General features: G+C 38.3%; 1 long non-coding RNA gene across 1 annotated transcript; it reads right to left on the minus strand.

Annotated features, from left to right (window-relative positions):
* Positions 1-349: 349 nt before the first annotated feature.
* Positions 350-8,910, minus strand: LOC128601561 (uncharacterized). Its single transcript, XR_008384726.1, has 3 exons — positions 8,781-8,910; positions 7,037-7,196; positions 350-1,331 (listed from the first exon to the last, which is right to left on the minus strand). It is a non-coding gene; the product is annotated as an uncharacterized LOC128601561 (long non-coding RNA).
* Between the last annotated feature and the right edge of the window lie 267 nt (positions 8,911-9,177).

Consider the following 9,177-nt stretch of genomic DNA (forward strand, 5'->3'; position numbering starts at 1 on the left):
CAAGCTATCCATTGCTCCACCATGCTGCCCCTGTCTAGTTTAGGTGAAATATATATTTTATATATATATATATATATATACACTTAACAATGTACTACAGCAACCAACAAAAGCAAAGCAGCCAGTAATTTAATCTGCATTTAAATATGCTGAACGACAGGGAAAGGTAATGTTGGATGTTCATGGACATATATATATATTTATATATATGTCCATGAACATCCAACATTACCTTTCCCTGTCGTTCAGCATATTTAAATGCAGATTAAATTACTGGCTGCTTTGCTTTTGTTGGTTGCTGTAGTACATTATTAAGTTGCCATTAAATTAGTTGAGATCCAAGCTGAAAAGCAGAATACAGAGCAAGCGCAGATCAAGTGGATACTTGAGAACACCACTGAATTTGTTAATTTGCTTACTGTTGAATTATGATCAATTCAAGTACTATTAGTATTTATTTACTTCAGGTAAATGTGTAACAACGAACGAGAAAGATGTCAACTCCCGTACTGCATGCCAAGATAATAAATGTTGGGTTAAGTGTCTGTGGTGCAAATTAAATTCTGTGAGGCGCTAGTTTGAAGATCTCACTGCATGGATTTTACTCACTGAACTTTAGTTCAACTTGTGCAACTGGCTACAGGTCTTATATATGTATTAAAGAAGGGAAATCACAGACCAGGCCTGGACTCCAACTCTCCAGGGTCTAATGCCATGAATATAGAGAGGGACTGATACATACTGTAGATAGAAAAAGAAGATCCAGTTAGAGAGCAAGAGTGACTTTTTTTTTTTTTTAAATGTAAGACATGGTCATTTTCAGGCAGTGTAAATAAGCAGTGTAAAACTAGGGCATCTGTATGGTGTTAGCTGGAAGGTTGGACTAAAACTCTAGCTGATGTAAGCACATGACTGCAGACTGAAGCTTTGTATGTAGACCTTTTAATATCACCGTAGCATTAGTGTGGAAGGTTTACTAATTTATTTCTTTAATGCTGACTGCAGTGATCTTTTTATATGATGCATTTCAAGGTAATCTCCGACTTATAATAAATCCACTTCAGGTTTTTGGAAATTGCAATAAATGTGGACTTCAAGGCAACAAATTTGTTAGTGTGAGTATATGTGTACCTATAGCTGTATACCTGCAGTCTACCTGGTTTAGATGTGATGTGCTCCAGATGAACAGAGCAGCTAATTGTAAATGGAAATCTGCTTCTAAGATACAGCAGGAAATGGGTTTGATTAGTGAATGCGACAAATGTTTTCTTCTTTACTGGCTTGCTTCCTCCACTTCTTCTGTCCTCCTCTCTGTTATGACTCTCAGTGACCTTTCAAAAAAAAGAAAAAAAAACATACACCTAAGTACTCTCTCTCAGCATGTTAAAGATAACATTTTAAAGAGTATCTATTTAGAGCCTCGGGTTTGGTTCTGATATAATTCTGCCTAGTCTGACTGCTAGAGCACAGGCATGCTCGCCAGCTTTCTCTCTTCTTTTCCCCTTTTATTATACCTCCTTTTCCATTCTGCAACTCAACACTTATGCTTGAACACACAGTTTATCATTTCATGTTCAATACAAGTAGCAGTTCAGCCATAAATAAATGTGTCAATAAAATTCACTTAGAAAAGGTTTTAATATTTTATGGCCTTTTGGAAAGCAGCATGGATTACAATCTTGAAAGGTCATCAATGAAATAATGCAATTTTACAAATATGTCTACAGTTTTGGTGCATCACATCAATACCTATGTATAATGGAACTAGAGCAGAAGATAGCTCAAATATCTCAGAAAATATACTTAAACTCTATAAACTAAAAAATATTCTGTGTGAACCTTACACTTGAGCTCACTTTAGCTTTTATTACATGACTCAGAGGGTTGAGCATTTCTCCTGTCTAATGCAAAATGAGGCATAAAATGATCAGCCTCAAGATTTAGTAAGTAGACACTTAAACTTTAAAGTCTTGATAAACAGTTCGAGAAGACCACATTCCATCTCATGAGTTCCTTAAATTATTTACAGAATTATTCATTTAAAAAACTGTTTAAAGTTTCTCGTGCTGATTTCCTCTGTTGTTTCAGTGGCCAGTGAATTTTTATTCCTTCAGTAATATGATTGCATAATCTGTTCTGATTCCCCTTGGTACACAGCATTGCCTTAGGTAGAATAGGCTGACATTTATGCTAAAACTAACTGCCAGGTCCACTGATATTACCTTATAAGACTTTAAAGCACAACTGTAGCACAAACATTGGGTTTTGGCCTGTTCAAGGATGCAGAAGTCAAAAGAGAATTGCACGAGTGGTTTATTCACTCAATGGCTTGTTAAATCAACATATTTAAATATATATTAAGCATTAAATGCATGGCTGGCCACATGCCTCATGAGCAGCAGATTAGCCAAAGGAATGAAAAGGGCAAAAAGGATCACAGGACATCACTGTCACTGTGTTATCATTCTCCATTTAATACCATTAAGTCATGTTACTGAAAGTAAAGCACAATTTGAGGGTGTCTTCACATTCAGCTTGAATACTTAAGTCTGTAAACAGAATGCATTCTGAGCTCATTGGGAGGGTGTCATCATTGCAATTTTTTTCCACACAAGCGCATTGTGAACCATAGATCCATCCATCCACTTTCCATACCGCTTATCCTACACAGGGTTGCGTGGAGCCTGGAGCCTGGAGCCTATCCTAGGGGACTCAGGGCACAAGGCGGGGGACACCCTGGATGGGGTGCCAACCAATCGCAGGGCACAATCGCCACACACTCACACATTCATTTACACACTACATACGATTTAGAGATGCCAGGCAGCCTACAAATGCATGTCTCTGAACTGGGGGATGAAACCGGAGTACATGGAGGAAACCTCCGAAGCACGGGGAGAGGCGGGAATCAAACCCCCAACCCTAGAGGTGAGAGGCAAAGTCCCCATGCCCACCCAAACCACAGATTGATTGCAATTTTTCAGTGCATATAGTTTTTGAAAAAAGGAAGAGGACATGTGCACCACTAGTATTTTAAAATTCTGTTTATTTAATAAATGTTTTTTAAAAAAATTATTTAGTACTTTATTTTTACTTGACACTGATTTACAGTTCAGGTGATTCCTCTCAGCCAAAGCAACTTGCACTATACAAAACTATTCAGTGTTTTTTTTAATGGTTTTAAATTCAGTTTGAATTGGTTGTTTAATCTGTCTCTTCTCTACACATTTCCTATTGTGAAACTTGAGAAATCACATTTGATACCGAGCCCTAGGAGCAGATTTCTTTCACACATGTAGTGGTCAGCAAGCAAGATTACTTAAAAAATTCCCCATATGACCATTTTCAGGTTGACCAGAGATCAGTTTTCTGACCCGCACACAGGTTGAAAACAGCTTTCACACTTAACCAAAATCTCAGTGCAAACATTGAGCTTGGAAAACAGCTCAAGCATGAAAGTACCCTAAAAATCAACATGTTTTGTCATGTTTAGATTGAAGCCATAACAAACCACCCATGCCTTTATTTGAGTGTTGATTTGCTCTCCATGGCTTGTGTTTCCCACCTCTGATTGTGTATGACCTTTGACCCCTGGGAACTTTTGAGCCATTGATTGGTACTGGATTACAGACACCACAGGGGTTTGTCTGAAGAGAGCTGGACGCTTGACTGACTGTAGACTCTTGTTAAGTGTGTGTGTGTGTGTGTGTGTGTGTGTGTGTGTATAAACACTGCTGATTAAGTCCATTAAGCAGACAGGGGGGTAATTTGGAGCTCTTCACAGCTGTACATCTCAATAAAACTTGGCTAGACTCAGTGCCACTGTAAGACAATCACCTTAGGAGATATGCAGAAAGAATCCAGAAGCATACTTCACTTACTACAGCAGCATTAGAGAGTCCCAGGTCGACAATGTAGACTGTTTTCTTCCGTCAATAACTGCCTGAAAATTTGTAGAAACAATGTGCTGCCTGATAAATATGAGGTGATGAATATCTTAGTCATTCATCAGTATGAGGAAGACTAGAGAATACACAAATGAGACCAAAGCCCATATTGCCCTCCCACACAGTGAGGAGGATGGCAACATTTTAGGATCACCAAAGTCTCCAAATCTAATATTAGACAATACCATGCCACAAAAATATTTAGAAGGCTTGAAAGAAGAACCCTTTTCTTACATGTAACTACAAAGGAGTGCCTGGAGTTCATTAGACACTACTGGAACTTTTCCTAGAACTGGGTTTTATGTTTATTTGTTGCTTTTGCCAAAAAAAACCCTCATGGTGGGTTTGGCGCAAAAAAGATGGATAGTTATTGAGCAAAAACTCTGCACAGTTACATATTGTAGATGATGTGTGAGGATATGGGACTGTTCTTCCTCCAAAGGCCCTAGAAACCTTGTTAAGATACATGGTATCATGGACTTCATCAAGTAATAGATCATAAATGAATATCAGACTGCCTCCACCAAGAGTCATGATTTGCTCTTCCAGCAGAACAATGATCCAAAACATATGTACGTCAAAATCCACACTTATTTTCTTCCAATAAGATATTGAATTATGACACATTTTAATTCAAAATCATGACATTTTATACTTTCCTAACTGTTAAATAATTTTTTAAAGAATCACTTGAGAGTGGTTGACAGTGGCTTGCCTTGGATATTTGATTCTATCTTCAAACATTGATCACATGGCTCTACCTCCCATTCACACAAGGTATGGGAGTTACATACACTAAAAGGCCAAACGTTTATGGACACTTGACCATCGCACCCATATGTTTTCCTTCCCCAAACTGTTTTCACAAAGTTGGAAGTACACAATTATATAGGATGTTTTGGATGCTGTAGCGTTATGATTTCCCTTCACGGGGACTAAGAGGCCCAAACCTGTTCCAGCATGACAAAATGCCCTGTGCACAGAGGGAGCTCCCTGAAGACATGGTTCACCAAAGTTGGAGTAGAAGAACTCAAGAGCCCCGACCTCAAACCCACTGAACACCTTTGGGATGAACACTGACGGCACCCCAGATCTCCTCAACCAACATCAGTACCTGAATTACCTACTTACCTAGACAAGATTTTAAAGGACATATTTGCATAGAGCTATAATCATACAAGTCAATCTTTTGAGATTACATTTTTCAACAATAATTAGATAAAGTAGCATTGTTAAAAATACACTGCATCTCAACATAACCTACACAATATACATTTTTACATTCTTTATTCTGGTTCCTACTTTTCTGAAGAACCTCAGGCATTCCAGTCATTCAGGAGTTCATTTCACGTAATTCTTAAAAGATCTTCCAATGCTGAATTAACCAGGCTTAAGACTACTTGTCTGTATTCATGCAGTACAACAGCAAGAGAACCTTATTTCAAGAGAAACTTAAATACAGCATGGTGTGTATTGCTTGACTGAGGAAAAGCGTGTGTATGTGTATGTATGTGTTTGTGTGAGGTTATGCACCAGTAGATGGCATGTATACTGGATGGGTTGAGTAGGTCTACAGAAGTAGCAAGATGTAGCAGGCTACATGTTCTAAGATAATCCAGGCATTCTGGACTCTACATAAATCTCTACAGCACTGTAACCAAGGGAACCATTGTAACCATGGGAATGAGCCCTCCATTCAAATGCCTCACCTCAGATTCTACCTTGTTCCCTCAAACTTCTGTCCTACCTTAAATTTGTCTTCCTTAAATCTCTTCTGGTTGTTTTCACTATGCTAATGATCTATTCTTGATGAAACAACCTAACATCAGAATGGACACTTTTCTGTCATTGTTATTTTTTTTCTGTCAAAATCTTTGCTTTCACTTGCACAGGCTTCTTTTTCAAAATTGTTTTCCTTGAATGGCTGCATGTCTGGAAGATAGAATGAAAGAAAATACAGAAACAAAAGTGGCTGACTGGGAGAAAAAGATGGCTTCTTTGTGTGGTGGTCTTTGTATTGAATCGGGAGATGATGGAGTGTACAGCATGCACATTACATCAGTGACCTGAGCTGCTTTTTTAGCATGTTTTTGTTTCAGCTGTAGCATTTTGAAAAGTTTACGTCTATATTGATCACAGCATTGATCTTCCTCCTGGGCTTTGTGCATAAGCCTGTGTGTGTTTGTATGCACACATTTTGGCATAGCATTTTAATAGGATTTTATCGCATGGCACTCGCACTTGTGTGGTTGATGTCTTGCCCATTAGCTCAGCTTGCTTCAGCTATGCCTTTGGTACAGTGATAATTAGCATGATTAAAAAGCATTAACACTAGCAATGGCATGGAGAGTAAAGGCTGCAGTAATGAAACTCTATGGGAGGCCAAGGCCTACACTGGAGCTTCTCTGGCCTCAGCAATGACTTAATGACCACTTTACTGCTGTATTTCTCTCTCTGCTGTCAGCCGTCTCACTAGCCTGGAGCAGAATGAGGCTTTATCAGCATCAGAATGATGTGTTAAGGAGAGGGAAACCTGCTGAGTCATCATAGTCCTGTCATATTATGGCCAAATAATGAGTGGACTTTAAAGAGTTTTGCAATGCCGATAATACTGCTAGTGAACAGAAACAGTACGGACAAGCAATAAACTTGTGAAAAAATTGTGGGGGAACGATAAGACCTCCTACTATATAATGCCAACTTTTCACCGTTGTTTTTTTTTTTTTTTTAAATAAGGATTATTTTAATAAAAAAGGTGGGTTATTTCACCAAGAATGGCTTTTGGAATATGCACAGAGCTAGGTGTTGAAAGGAGCCCTATCAAGAGCCATGCAATTAAGTCTGCAATAAATGATTCTATTTATATTACATTAATCTATTGGCTTATCCCCCCCCCCACACACAATTAATAGGCTAATCTAACCATTATTTCCCTGTTTCAATGACAATTCTGACTAATTACAGATAGGCAGGGCAACATCAGCAATTACTTTAATTAAAAGCTAAAAGAAAAAAAGCAATAAATACATCTCTAAAAATAAAAGACACAGTCGTCCAATGTATAAAAAAACATTAAGATAAGGAAATACCATTGCAGGGGGCATGTGGTGGTTAGCACGTTTGCCTTGCACCTCCAGGGTCAGGGGTTCGAATCCTACTTCCACCCTGTGTCCGCAGAGTTTGCATGTTCTCCCCCTGCTTCAGGGGTTTTCTCCAGGACTCTGGTTTCCTAGCCTAGCAGTGGGATCGCTTGATTTAGAAAAAAAAAATCCAGGGTGATGCAACAATATTCTGGCTGTCAATGCTACTAAGAAATAACAAAGATTAAATTTAGAGACAATACTCTTGGAAATCATTCCACTTTTTCAGTAAAAATTGCTATTAGGTAAGTGAGAAAATATAAGTACACTAGATAGAACTAGATAGCCAGAACTAAACTCAAGATAAAACTGAGATAACATTTATGATAGCAAGCTCTTGTTGATGGAATCTGTTGCACAGTTTTGAGGTTGTTTTATATAGCTAGTTAATATTAGCCAGCTAGTTGGTCAGTGGTGGGATTGTGTGTGGTATCAGCTACTACAAAGTCCATAACCAATGCCATGAGCTTGACTACAGAAATTCATATGCCTTTGCTTTTTGTTCTGTCTCTGAATCATAAGGCAACATTGACTGTGAGAGATATCACATATATATCACATTCCTAAAATTGTATTATTAATCATTTTTGCTAACCAAGCTAGCTACTGCCACTTTCCATTGCTCCCTTCTTGCATAGACTACATTCTAGCTAACTGCCAACATGAAAGCTGTATGACATTCTCATCACTAAATATTTCACCTAATAGTTGGTATCCAAGTAACTTGAAATAAAAAGTTACATAAAGATTCCTCAGTGAACGGGTTGCCCATACTACTCCACATCGGCAATTTTTCTTTAGTAATCATTGTAGCCCTACATTCAATACAGCAGTGTGTGAATTCATAACTTTTTAGTGAAAACATGTTGTTTTTTTTGTAAGTGTCTCTTGTAACAAGCCTAACACTTGTCCAGTCCATGGCTCCCCCATCATGGTGGACCAGTTTATCTATGGAACGCACACACAAACTCTTTAGAAGGTGCTGCAGCCAGGGAAGCTCCTATCCAATATAAGGGATTTATTTGGTCTATATATTACAAGTCAGAACTGCAGGAGTGGAATTACATGATAACAAATATTATACAGTTTGCTACAAGACACACAATTTCTGTTTTAGGAATGGGGTGGGGGTCTGATGGATTGTGGCAGCTGTAATTCACACACAATAAAGAGCACAAAAGCCTTTGTTAGTATGGACTGAATCTGCCCATCTGTCCCATTCATAGTGGATTTGGTTTGCCAGAGAAGCAAGCTTGCATTAAGCTCTCAGCGCTTGAATAAAACAGCTGAGGAAAGTTGGGGCTGTCAGTCCGGTCTTGCTGTCTTGTTGCCCCAATGACATTTTACTCAAAATAATTCGACCACAAAGCACCATTGCAGCAAGAGTTCCCACATCTTTCACACATACTGTCACACTCATAACTCTGAATATGCTGGTCTGAATAACAGCGTAATATAACCTAAAAGCTAACAGAACTTCTATTAGTCAATGTTATTAGTCACCTAATAATATAATATCAATTCACACAAACAAACAAAACTAATCAAACAATCAATTTATACAAAAAAAAGAATTATTTTTTTTTCTTATAATATAAATGTTAACAAAGAATGTTAGCAAGAGTCTCAACAAACCAAACATACATATACATCCACCCACACACCAGCCCTAATGTATTAAAGTGCACCTCACCTCAATAATCGATAGGAAACTATAATGAAAACATGTGTGACATTAATCATTCGCTGCCTGTAGCTAATATGCACTGTCCACGGTCAAATTGGAACACTAACACACACATGCACACACACACACACACACGCACGCACGCACACACACACACACACACACACACACACACACACACACAGAGACAAATAAACAGAGCACAAGTGAGGTGTGAGGTGCTATACAGTACTAATCTTGTTTTATTACCATATTAATGTGACACTTTTGAACTGAAGCAGAAGAATTAAAATCCTATAGTTGGAATGATGTACCTGCCATGCATGTTGCCTCACAGACAGACTGACTGACAGACAGACAGACAGACAGCATGTGCAAGCTAACAGATAACATAGCAAGGGGA

The sequence above is a fragment of the Ictalurus furcatus genome, chromosome 25, assembly GCF_023375685.1.
Source record: "Ictalurus furcatus strain D&B chromosome 25, Billie_1.0, whole genome shotgun sequence".
Classification (NCBI taxonomy): domain Eukaryota; kingdom Metazoa; phylum Chordata; class Actinopteri; order Siluriformes; family Ictaluridae; genus Ictalurus; species Ictalurus furcatus.